Below are 14,621 nucleotides of genomic sequence, written 5' to 3'. Positions count from 1 at the left end.
TCAAGTCGGGACTCGTGGCCAGACCTCACAAGTCGTGACCTGAGTCGTTGGGACTATTTCCAGGGGACTTTCAGATTATTCCTAAGAATTTTTTTTTTGGTCTTTTTCAACTCTTTTAACCCCAAAACTATGGCGTTTAAGTTATTCTAAGGCTGAATAAAAAGGCAAAACAACCCTAAATCCCTTATTCTCAACACAACATCAAAATTTCTCAAGAGACATGTGATTTTCCACTCTTCCAATGTAAAACTTGGGTTTTTCCATCTTTAAGTCCAAATCCTCAAAACTTCAATTAAAGAATCGAAAGTAATCATGTATGTGGGTATTCAATGAGAATCTTCTTTCATCCTCATGCCCAAATTATAATTTTGTTCATAAATTTTATGATTTCCATACACTAGGACTTTTACCTAATTGTTGTTCTAAGCTTAAATTCAATCCCCCCATGATATGATTTTCACTTCTAAGCATGTTTTAGCGATTATTCATGATTTCTTATGCCCATATCATATCATTCACGCTATTCTCAAATCCAAGTATGTTTTACATGATATTAGTTAAAATTTCAAGCATATGATCAAGCTATATAAGTTTTTCCTAATTTCTTCAGATTATTTTGTAAGTGAACCATGAATACATGTTTTTCCATAAGAATAACATCTTTCCATATTCCAAAATCATGAATTTCCTTATTATGACCAGTTGATGAATTTTTGGGCTTTATTCATGAAATTCCCTACTATGATTGCCTTTCAATACTATCATGTTTAGTTGCATTTGTCACACCCCTTTTCCCCTCGAGGGATCGAGTCGAAGGGTTTTTTCAATTAAAGTGACGGTATTGAATAGGGGTTATTTTATTTACAGAGTCGCCACTTGGAATTGAGTTATGGTGTTCCAAGTCACCTTATTGAATCCTTAATCAAAAGGAAATGACTCTTTGTTGGTCTGCGCAAACAGAAGACTAGGTAAGGAATTATGTTGACCGAGGAGAAGGTGTGAGGCACCCTCGAGTCCCGTCGTTCTAGCACGGTCTCTTTTATTGACTTAAACTATTTTGAATAAATTGTGTTGGGACCTAGGTTTGCTCATTTTTAATGTGTTAAAATTATTTAAACCTCCTTTATTAAATCGGTGAAAAATTAATTTTTAGAAAAATATTTGTCAAAGTGAAATATTGCATCCTTGAAATTTTAAATGTCTCGGAAAGATGCGTCCGCCGCATTCTTAATTGAGACAAAAATTTTATTATTTACACTTTCCTAACGTTTGAAAATTTTTGACATTTATTTATTCAAAGCGTTACCTAACTTAGAATAATAAACTTTAGTAAAATTTATTTGAGACTATTAATTAATTTAACAAAAAATAATTATTATGATTCATTAATAACATCTAATAAATAACATAAATAAAATAAAATGAATAAAGAAATATAATATATATACAGTAACCCATATCAGTATAATATATATATATATATATATATATATATAGTAACTTATATTTTTAAAACAAAAGTTTCATTTTAAAGAAGTGCACATTTATTGAAATTTAACATTAGAGTTTCAGTGAAACTTGGTAGTGGCGCCCGGGCTCGGTTTCATCGATGACGGTGATGCGGTGGAAGATATGAGGAGGGGAATAATGGAGTGAAAAGAGGAAGAAAGGATTGGTTACCGGCGAATTTCACCGGTGAAATTGATGATGGAAGACTGCAGGGAACGGAGTCACTGTTGAGCGACGAAAAAGGGAGAGGGGAGAGGGTGACGCCGACGGATATTTTTCCGACGGGAAAAAGCGGCAGCGATTAATCGAGTATTTTTTTGATGGATCTTCGATAGAACCGACCATATGGATCGGATTTTTGTGATTTAATGATGGTGAATGACTAATTCCGGTGAGGGACTCTTGCCAGAAAACTCAAAATTCATCTGATTTACCCTTTTTATTTACTGATTCCTTCTTCTTCATTTTTTATTTTTTTTAAATCCTTCATTCATAATTTTTTTTTTATCCAATGAGTAATGATTTATGTATACTTCTTAATGAAATCAAATTTTTGAAGAATTGAATATATTCTTCATGTTCATCGTATGAATATGCATAACAGTGTACAAAAATAAAATATGGACAATTGTGTATATTACTATATAAGATTTTATTCAACTTTCACTATGCACAAATTTCAGATTAGATATTTTAATGCTTACTAATAATTTTCTTTTCATGTTTTTAACAATACGCATAATACATGATTAAAAGATTAAAGATATTGAATTAAATAATCATATGCAAACAAATAAAAATTGCAACAAACTCACATAATATTTTTGTTTTTAGTAAAATTTATACAATGAACAATAAAATTAAAGAAAAACCTGTTGATGAACTAAAGATTCGAATGTTGTCACCAGAAAAATCAAACATAGAACTCGAACCCAACTTCACCCTCGTTTATTTGGTGTTTTGACTAATTTTCACTTTTTATTTTTCTTTTCTCTAATGATTTTTAACTCTCTGATTTTGTCTCTGTTTTTTTTTACATGTCAAAGTACCATTTTTTTTTTGTCTGATGTTGTTGATAATGAATTTCCTCTTTTCTTTGTTCAGTGTAAACATTCTTAAATATAGGAATTTGAAAAAAGAGGGGAACAATTATTTTTTAGGGGGAGTAGTTTTAGTTACAGATAAGGGAAGGGTGATTTAAAAATTCAAATTAATTTATTTTTAATTATTTTAATAAAAAATAATACTAATAATGAACCAATCAATAAATAATATAATATATATAAATAAAATAGTAATTAATTAATTTTATATTTTAACAAAAACAAAATAACAATTTATAAACAGACAAAACAAATATAATAAAATAATATTAAAATTATTAATTTATTTATTAAAATTTATAAAAGAAAACATGTATTTTTAATTTTTATATTATATTTAAAATTAATATATATATATATATATATATATGATTAAATATAAATATAAATATTTAATATTGATAGACAAGTTAAAATTTAGAGAGAATAAAAAATCACGTGTCTATATTTTTGCCCCTCTTTGTGTGAAATTTCGAAGAGTTTTCATACAAATAAATAGACAAGATATAATTTTTGACCCTCCAATTATTTGAAACGTAAAAATAAAAATAAAAATAAAAGAAAATGAAAAATATGACCGAGTCCTATTTTTGGACATCCTACCTATCCCGATTATAAGAGAATCAGGTCACGGGTAGTTCAAAGGTAATTTGGTGAGAGAAAAAACTAAAGTCGAGTGGGATTCCATCGAATTTCCGGTTAACAACTTGTGCCTATTCAACTGACTAATAAGAATCAAAAATGAAAAATACAAGTAAAAATTACAATATCTAGAATCTTGATTCAAGCCTTTGTGACTTGAATTTGACAATTCACCCTATTCTTCAGGCGGGCTCCTGGACTTTCTTTTTCTTCACCCTGTTCTTCAGGCGGGCTCCTGGACTTACAATTTCTTCACCCTTTTCTTCAGGTGAGCTCCTGCATTTACAACTTCTTTACCCTGTTCTTCGGGCGGACTCCTGGACTTACAACTTCTTCACCCTATTCTTCAGGCGGGCTCCTGGACTTCCTTTTTCTTTACCCCATTCTTCAGGCGGGCTCCTGGACTTACAACTTCTTCACCCTGTTCTTCAGGTGGGCTCCTGGATTTTTAACTTCTTCACCCTGTTCTTCAGGCGGGTTCCCGGACTCAAAGCAAATAGTGAAACAGAAAAATAACATCCCATTCTTCAGGAGGGTCCTGGATATAAAATAAATTCCCATTCTTCAGGAGGGTCCTGAGCATAAAAATAAATTGTCATTCTTCAGGAGGGTCCTGAACATAAAATAAATTCTCATTCTTCAGGAGGGTCCTGTCCGAGATCCAGCATCGGATGCTGTAACCATGCTTCTTGCATTGAGAGAAGTATGAAATTGCATCCTTTATCTGAAAACAATTATTTCATCTCTGTTCCAAACAAAGACAAATTGTAAGTTTTAAAACATGTGGTGGTTGGTTTGTGGCATTTGGCTTTTGAAGTGGTCGCTCTCGCACTTGCCATGCTCAACTCTTTTCCAATCCATGATAATATTCATTGAATTGTCATACTTCTGACTCAGAATTCTGATTACTGAGATCCTCAACTCAAATCATATTTCTGTTGTATGATGCTTCTGAGTTTAGCTTCTAATACATCCCTTAGATTTTCACGAGTTTAAAATGGTCAAATCACAATATCTTAAGTACCTTACTTTTACTTTGAAACGTTATCTCTGTGCATCGACCCTTGGTCTTGCTTTGTACCCTTAAAGGATTTGGTAGCGAGTTTAGAGTCCTTTCTCACTCGACCTGACGTGAATTTGACTCAAAAGACAATAAAAATTTTTTGTTTGATGACAAGGACACAAAAAAATCAAAAACTAAAATAAAACAAAAAGAAAAAGATAATAGGCATCTCTTTTTCAAAACACAGAGAAAACTTATCTGAATGTGGAAATCGATTCTGGTGATTATGACATGCATTTTAATCAAACAACCAGATCTATCCACACCAATCATTACAACTTATTGAGCTTGAAATTAAGTCAATCTTGAACTTGTTCCTTCTTGATAACAACCTTTCTTCGGCTAGTGGAACCTCAATGGGTTTTTGCCAACGAGCCTATTTCCTTTTCATTCTGCCTCAGCTCACAGTCGTCTTATGGTGCCCGAAAGGGTTTTCACCAATAAGACTCTCTCATTTTCATTTTTCTTTATTTTTTTAAATAAATACCCAAAATATGAAATATCATGCACTTATAACATGTTTAGCCTTGACATCCTCAAAGATTGATTCGAAGGTCTTTATTTAGTTGTAACTTGGCTTTTGGATAGGGTTATAAAGAAAGGTCGGCATGAGGCTAAAAAATTTATATAACATTGGGTGAAACATACAACTTTTGGAATCGATTCTTTTAAGAAAATAAATTTTTACCCCAATTTCATTTCATTTTGGGTAATTTGAATTTTCTTCTTGTTAGACTGAACCCCGGAGTAGGTCTACCTACGTATCTTGTCATAGAAAGAATCAGGTCAAACGTAGTTCATGACAGACCATTCTTTTGCTTGATTTTGAATTTTTGATTGATTTCTTCTATTTTTTTCTTTTTTTTTCAACCTTTTTTTCAACTCTTTTTTTTTTCAATCTTTCTGATTTTAATTTGATTCCAAAAGAGGGGTACGAAGAAAAATAAAAGCTCAAAGGGATAAGCAAAGGTTGATATATTATTCGGATAGTAGAACAAAATGCCTTCATCATTTCAATCTTTAAAAATGTAAGTACAAAACATACATAACATAATTGTACATGAATATCATACATAATATCTTTTAACTGCATCAGCATTGACCGATATTTCCTCCATTTTTCCATCTACATCAATCAGATATAATGCGTTATTAGGTAACATTTTCTTCACCATTAATGACCCATGCCAATTAGGAGAAAATTTACCTTTGGCTTCAATCTGATGAGGTAGAATGCATCTTAGTACCAACTGACCAACTTCAAAATTTCTATGACGCACATTATTGTTATATGCTCATGCCATTCTCTTCTAGTATAATTGTCCATGACATACTGACATCAATCGTTTTTCATCAATCAAGCTTAATTACTCCAAACGAGTCTTGACCTATTGGTCTTCATCAATTTCAGCTTCCACAACTACTCGAAGAGATGGAATCTCAATCTCTGCAGGTATAACTGCTTCAATTCGATACACTAACAAGTAAGGAGTTGCACCAATTGAAGTCCAAACTGTAGTATGATAACCCAACAAAGCAAAAGATAACTTTTCATGCCATTGTCGGAACCCTGCACCATCTTGCGAAGTGTTTTCTTTAAGTTCTTGTTGGCAGCTTCTACAACCCTATTTGCCTTTGGACGATAAGGAGTAGAATTTCGATGCATAATCTTAAATTGTTGGCACACTTTTTGCATCAAATGACTGTTGAGATTTACAGCATTCCGTCTTAGTCACTGACTTGAAAGTCGTTCCTTCCACCCACTTCGTGAAATAATCAATGGATACCAAGATGAACCTATGTCCATTCGAGGCCTTCGGTTCAATTAGTCCAATTACGTCTATTCCCCAAGCATCAAAAGTCCATGGAGAAGTCACTGTATGCAACTCAGATGGAGGGGAATATATCAAGTCTCCGTGTACATGGCATTCATGATATTTACGAACGAAATTGATGGAATCTCGCTCCATGGTGAGCTAATAATAACCTGCTCGGAGTATTTTCTTTGCCAAAACATACCTACTCATGTATGGTCCACAAATCCCAGAATGTACTTCAGTCATAATTTTTGAAGCTTCTTTAGCATCTATACACCTCAGAAGTTCCAATTCAGGAGTCGTCTTATACAAGATTCCTCCACTTAAGAAAAATCCACTAGAAAAACGTCGAATGGTTCTCTTTTGATTACCATCAGCATGTATAGGATATTTCCCTGTCTAAATATATTCTTTAATATCATAGAACCACGGATCGCCATTAAGTTCTTCTTCAATCACATTACAATATGTATGTTGATCATGAATCTGTATATGCAAAGGATCAATATAAGTTTAATCGGGATGTTGAAGCATCGAAGATAAGGTCGCTAAAACATCAACAATCTCATTATGAGCTCTGGGAATGTGTTTGAACTTCACTGATACAAATTATTGACAAAGATCTTGCAAACAACCTCTATACGGTAGGAGTTTCGAATCACTAGTCTCCCAATCTCCTTGGATTTGGTGGACTAATAAATCTGTATCTCCCAATACCAACAGTTCTTGGACACCCATGTCAATGGCTAATCTCAATCCCAGAATGCAAGCTTAGTATTCTGTCATATTATTGGTACAATAAAATTGAAGTTGGGCTGTCGTAGGATAATATTGTCCTGATTCAGAAATAAGAACCGCTCCTATCCCCACTTCTTTTACATTAGCAGCTCCATCAAAGAATAACTTCCAGCCTGAATAGCAATTATCAGAAACAATCTCATCAACACATAAAACTTCTTTATCTGGAAAATAAGTCTTCAATGGCTTATACTCCTCATCAATAGGATTTTCAACCAAATGATCTGCTAAAGCTTGAGCTTTCATTGCAGTTCGTGTCACATAGACAATATCAAACTCTGTGAGCAACATCTGCCATTTTGCGAGTCTTCCTGTGGGCATGGGCTTCTGAAAAATATATTTTAAAGGATCCATACGAGAGATGAGGTAAGTAGTATAAGATGACAAGTAATGTTTCAGGTTTTTGGCTACCCAAGTTAAGGCGCAACACGTCTTTTCAAGAAGAGTGTACTTAGCCTCATAAATGTTAAACTTTTTGCTAAGGTAGTATATGGCCTGTTCTTTTCTGCCTGTAACATCATGTTGACCCAATACACAATCGAAAGAATTGTCTAACATAGACATGTACAATATCAAGGGTTTGCCTGGCTCTGGAGGAACCAAGATAGGCGTATTCGACAAGTACTTCTTAATTCTATCAAATGCCTCTTGACATTCTTCAGTCCATTCAACTTTAGCATTCTTCTTCAACAACTTGAATATTGGCTCAGAGGTTGTCGTAAGCTGAGCAATAAATCTATTGATATAATTCAACCTTCCAAGTAAACTCATCACCTCCGTTTTATTCTTTGGTGGAGGTAAATCTTGAATAGCTTTTATTTTTTAAGGATCTAACGCAATGCCACGCCGACTGACTACAAACCCCAAGAGTTTTTCCGATGGAACTCCAAATACATATTTTGCTGGGTTAAGTTTGAGATCATACCTCCGAAGCCTTTCAAAGAATTTTCTGAGATCTTTGACATGGTCAGACTGCTCTCTTGACTTAATGATCACGCTGTCTACATAAACTTCAATCTCTTTGTGAATCATGTCATGAGACATTGTGGTCATTGCCCTCATGTAAGTTGCCCCAGCATTCTTTAATCCGAAAGGCATGACTCGATAATAATATGTCCCATACGGAGTAATAAATGATGTCTTTTTCGTATCTTCTGGATCCATAATGATCTGGTGATACCCCATATAACAATCCACAAAAGACGCAAAGATCATGTTTGGCATAATTGTCCAACAAAATATGGATATTGGGAAGTGGAAAATGATCTTTCGGACTCGCCTTATTTAGATCATGATAATCAACACACATCCGAACTTTGTTGTCCTTCTTTGGAATAGGGACAATATTTGCCAACAAAGTAGGATACTGGGCAACTCGAATGAATTTAGCCTCAAGTTGCTTCGTGATTTTCTCTTTAATTTATACACTTATGTCAGTTTTGAGCTTTCTTAGATTTTGCTTGACAGGAGGAAAAACAGGATCAATTGGCAACTTGTGAACTACCAAATCAGTGCTCAAACCGGGCATATCATCATAAGACCACGCAAAGATGTCTTTATACTCATACAAAGCTTCAATTATAGTTTTCTTTTGTTGTGGTTGAGCATGTACACTTATCTTAGTCTCCCTAATATTTTCATGATCTCCTAAATTGATCGCCTCAGTTTTCTTCAAATTGGGATTTGTCTTATTCTCAAACTGTTTGAAATCTTTGCTTATATCCTCAAATGCTTCTCCTTCATCATATTCAACTTCTTTATTCATTATTTCAAAATTAGATTAGATTTTTAAATCTGGTTGACAATTTTTCATGCATGTCATATCATTAGAATCGGCATAGAAAGAATTGTATGATAGAAGATAAATAAATAAAAATCGGACTTAAAAATAAAACGAAGGGAAACTATGCTTTATTAGAAACATGGATAGAAAAAGTTTTAACCTAAAATACCAAATTTAAAGTTCTGAATTACAATCCTAGAATGATTTAAATTACAAGAATAAAAACAAACAAACTACTAAGACTGAAAGAAAATAAACAAACTACCAAGACTCTTTCACAATAGGGAGAGGAGTGGCTTCCCAATTGTTAAGCTGGACATCAGGGCTGATAGACTGTACATTTGCATTGCTGGTACCTTCCCTGATTTCAACCATATCAGCTTCAATGAACATATTCTGGAAAAGGCCAATCAACTCTGTATCATCATCATTCATTGATTCTGCAGCCGGTAACTTGGAGGATCCAACAACACTGAATTTGATGAAAGACTCGTAAAGTGGCGGTATCGTCTTGGTAAGTGACCATGACTCTTTCTTACGCTTTTTAGCCTTTTTTATATCTTCAGCAGTAAGCTCGTATCCCAAACCAAAAGTACCAAAGTTCTCATAGAGGTTTACCGGATAAACTATGCCTTGCAAAAACATCCCTAGACCTTTTCCTGGTTCGAAACCATGCTTCAACATTTCATTCACTAACATAACATATGCAGAGCACAATTGTGGTCTTGCGATGAGATTCCCCTAGAGGATATGCTCAACAGCCACTACCTCAAAAGCTTGATTAATTGAACACTATCTGCAACATCTTCTTCATTGGAGGAAACAAAGTAGTCTTTATACATGGATAAATCTCCTTCATCATGAACAATTATTTCTTACCTGTCGTGTTCAAATTTGACTATTTAATGCAATGTTGATGTGACTACTTTAGCCCTATGAATCCATGGCCTTCCCAATAACATATTATATGAAGTTTCAATATTCATCACTTGAAAATCCATAGCAAACTCCACAGGTCCAATTGTCAATATGAATTCTATTTCACCAATGGCATCAATTTTTGATCCGTCAAAACCTTTGACGCATACATTATTAGGTCGGATCCTTTCCACAATAACATTCAACTTTTGAAAAGTTGACATAGGACAAATGTTAGCGCCTGATCCTCCATCAATTAACACTCGAGTGACGATGGAATATTCATACTTCACAGAAATGTACAGACCTTTGTTATGCTCAGTACCTTTCATAGGCAATTCATCGTCTGAAAAAGTAATTTTATTTGCTTCAAGGATCCTTTCAACAACTTTTTCTAACTGATTTACTCTAATCTCACTGGGAACACATGCTTCATTAAGAATATTCATTATAGCCTTGCGGTGTTCCTCTGAATGTATCAATAAAGACAACAAAAAATCTGTGCTGGTGTTTTCTTCAACTATTCTACAATAGAATGTTCTGGCAATTTCATTTTCTTTAAGAATCCTTCAGCTTCTTCATCAGTGACAGGCTTCTTGACTGTTATTCATTCTTCACCGCCTTGTTTATTCTTTCTTAACTCTACTAGAGCATAACATCTTCCAGATCGAGTTAATCCCTCTATTTTATCTACATTTTCAGTCACTTCTTTCCCCTTATACATCACCATAACGCGATTATAATTCTAAGGGACCGCCTTAGTATCAATCATAGGCAGCTGTGACACTAGTTTAATAACAATAGGAGCTATGAGAGATCCTTTTATGATTAAAAGAGGTTTATTGAATCTTTCGAGAATAATGAGTTTTGGCTTTATTTGACTTGACCCAATATTTTCTGAAATATCTTTCCCCACTACCAAGGAAACATTCGATAATTTGGATTTTGTTATACCATCTCCACTTCTGTAAGCTTTTTTTTGTCAAATCCACAACATTTGCTGATTTTTCTGAATCAGTTTTAATTTTAATGATCGGCTTAAAGAAAATCGTAGAATCTTCACCACTGAGTATCACTTCGAGCATGTTTGTTTCATTATGATATGGCAGGGAATTTTGATTGACATTTGGAGCGTCTGGACTTTCTACCATAATTTGTTGGGTATTGATCAACTCTTGAATGGATCTTTTCAGATACCAACATTTCTCTTTGTCATGCCCTGGGGCATCAGAACAGTATTCACATCTTTTAGAATAGTCAAAGTTCTTCGGAAGAAGATTCGGGATCCTTCTCTCAATTGGGTTTAGAACATTTATTTTCCTCAGCCTATGAAATAAACTGGTGTAAGATATTCCAATAGGAGTGAAATTATCTTTGCTCATGTTATTCCTTTTATAGTCTGCTCTAGGTCAAAACTTAGACCTAGGTAGGCCTGTTTGAATTTACGGAATCAGTGGATGATTTTGGATGGCTGGTTACGCCATTGCGGGTAAGAAAGAGCCCGAGCATATGGTTGTACATTGTAAATAGGATATTGGGGGGATGGAATAAAATATAATGGATTTCATGCATATGGTTGACGCACACCTCTCCAATTTTTTCATGGACTTGGTACGATAGTTGCTATATCCTCTTTTCTTTTCTTTTCCCCGAAACTTCCTGCACCACTTTGAATTTCCTGTGTTGTTGCTTTCAAAGCGGCCTGGCTGATGATCTTTCTTGATTTTATTCTATTCTCTACCATTTCTCCAACTTTAATAACTTCAGCAAATATGCTTCCAATTGTAGAAAAGCAAGTGATGGAAATAATCAGGTTCCTGTGCTTGCAGAAAAATGTCGATCATTTCAGATTCCTTTATCGATGGTCTGACTCTTGAAGCCTGCTCTCTCCACCTGATAGGACATTCTCAGAAACTTTCAATCATTTTTTTTCTCATGTTGGCAAGTATAGTGTGATCTGGTACTATCTCAATGTTATATTGAAATTGCTGAACAAAATTTCGAGCCATGTCATCCCACACGTGCCAACGGGAAATATCTTGGTCAATAAACATTTAGAATCTATTCCTGTCAAGCTTTCTCCAAAGTAAGCCATCAATAGTTCTTCTTTTCCTCCTGCTCCCCTTAATTGATTACAGAACCTTTTCAAGTGAGTAATGGGATCGCCATGACCTTCATATTTGTCAAACTTTGGCATTTTGAAACCCAGTGGCAGATGGATATCAGGAAACATACACAAATCCTTGTATGAAACACTTTTTGGTCCACCTAATCCCTGCATATTTATCATACTCTACTCCAGGCTTCTGACTTTTTTAGCCATCTCCTCTTGTTTCTCATTCTTAGCAATCTTCTCAACCATGATAGGAGTATCATGTTGATGAACATGATAATGTGGATTTTGGGATTTGAAAGTCATTTCAGGAGGATACAACATATCATGACTTGGTTTCCCCATATTCTTTGGTACTGTCAGTTGAGTACAAGTAGTAGCTGGTGCTACAGAAGTAAAAAGTGGGTTATTTACGACAGACGGATTCGGTGGGTGCATGCTAGAAGTACCAGCAACTCCAGATATATTAACAAATGGGCCAAATCCTGGTGGGTAAAATGGATCACCAGTTTGAGCTAGGTCAGAATTTGGATCATTCAAAGTCGAAAGTCCAGGGATTGAAGAAGGCGGGGCTTGTCCATTCAACCAAGTTTGGTACATCTCTGCCATCTGTTGTTTCAATGACTTTATTTCTTCCATTGATGCTACTTCTGCGAAATCAACTGATTTTGCTCTTCTTCACTGTCAAACCCTATACCTTCTCTGTGGGTCATTTTTATTTTACCCTTGTATCTAGTGTTATACGGATGTGATTCCAGTTTAAACCACAATCCAACCACCAATTACTTTATCTTTCTGTAACCAAGTAGGAAACAGGTGAGTGTTATATATTTAACACATTATAATGCCACGTTATATGTCATGCTTCTATATGTATTTTTCAATCTATCATGGAAGACTTTGTGTTTCATCCCGGCTTTTCTAGGCATATTTTTTTCAAAAGTTATGATCGAACCCTTTGGAGGGTTGCCTACGTATCATGCTAGGACATAAATCAGATCCTGTGTAGTTTGGAAAGAATTTAACAAAATTGTTTTGTTTTTTTTTTAATTGAAGAAAAGAAATAAAGTAAGTGAAGTAAGACATATGTAATATAGATAGAATAAATAGTCAACTTCATTGCATTCTATAATATAAATACGACAAAATAACCGACCCAACTCCTAAAATAAAACCTACTAACTGACATCTGAAAACTAAAAGACATAATATCTGAACAAAAAGTTATAAAACTGAAAATGAAAAACTATGACAAAGAAAACAACTATCTATTCAAGGAGACTTCGGCTTAATATGTCCTCCCAAACTCAAATATATGTCCTCCAATGAAGTAGTGAGACGTTGTCCGAAAATTGCTACTTGTGCCAAAAAGTCCTCATAATCCAACTGCTGACAATCCAAACTCATTCTAGCAGTATCTTGTGCTACACGGCAGACCTTCCCTCGAAGGGAACTGAAGGCCTGATTCTATTCCTAGGCCTGTCGATCTCGAAAATCAACCATCTCTCTTGCACGTTGTTTACGAGCAGAAGAAATCTCCAACTGTTCTCGCAATATTCCTCACGAATCCACTGAGATCTCTCTCGATCAAATTCTTCTTGCATGTTATTTTCAACTTCTTGTAGTTGCTATTGTTGAGATGGGGCAAGTTCTGCAACGTGTGTCCCTCTAGTGGTAGCCAATTTGATTTATCCCAGAAGTGCAACCTCAATATCTGCTGATTTAGCTTTCTCTTTAGCAAATTCCCTTTGTCGTTCGTCTATTTTTGCCCTGGCATGCTCTAATTTTGCTCTCAAAGTTGGTTGGCCTTATGATGTTCTCGCATGGCTCTCTCAATTCCTATCCTGATTGCATCTTCCTGATCTATAGGTCCCCTAATCGATCTTTCTGGTCTGACTGGCGGACTCAACTGTTCTTCAAACCATTCACGGTAATCTGGGTGCACTTCTCCTTTCTCATGCTCTATGACCATCATTTCAATCTCTATGATACGACAACCTTCCCAAATCTGCTGGGTTAATTCCTCTGGAAGTGGGATATCTGGTTTGACCTCAAATACAAACTCGGTCATATTTTCCGTAATGGGAGTTATTTGACGTCTTCCAAGCTGACGTAAAACTCTCAATGGAACATACGGTTGAACACCCCTAATACCCATTAATAATAAGAACGGCCAAATGACAGAACTGTGTATGACTTGCCTCCAAGGGAACCAAGGGAGATTCCAAATGATTTTATCTGCTGTCAGAGAACGAAAAAGCTTATCCCAATCTCTAACTCCTTCTGGGCATTTATATTTCTCTAACCTCTTTTCGTAATCTTTGATGCTATTGAATCTTTTCGGATTAAATCTTCCCATTGTAGGACGTCGATAGAGATGCTCCACAATCCACATCTGTAACAAGATATTACATCCCTAAAAAAAACTTTTTCCTTTCTGACAAACAGTCAAAGCACGGTAGATATCTGCCAGGATCATTGGCACCATAGAGTAATTTCTTTATCAGTATCTTTACCACTCCTGCTAAACGAATGTTAATTTTTTGTTCTCTTCTTGGGAAGACCATAGTGCTTAAAAAGTCTATCATGAATGCAAATCATCTGTGAATCTTCCAGACCTCAAAATTCTCCTTATTACAAAGCTGCTTGCCGTACTTTTTGAACCCCTTTTGCCTTCCATATCTATCGTACAAAAACTGCAAGGAAACCCAACCTTTTTTCATCGATTCTTCTTTTGAGTTTCTTATGTTCATGAGTTTGCAGAATTTGTTTATCGAAATGAGTCTCGGGGCTATAAGTTTCTTTCGATGCATATCTCCATATCCAACATAGGCCACTATCTCCTCTACAGTAGGAGTCAACTCAAAATCCAAAA

The sequence above is a fragment of the Capsicum annuum genome, chromosome 6, assembly GCF_002878395.1.
Source record: "Capsicum annuum cultivar UCD-10X-F1 chromosome 6, UCD10Xv1.1, whole genome shotgun sequence".
In the NCBI taxonomy this organism is placed as follows: Eukaryota; Viridiplantae; Streptophyta; class Magnoliopsida; order Solanales; family Solanaceae; genus Capsicum; species Capsicum annuum.
This window is presented reverse-complemented; position numbering follows the sequence as displayed.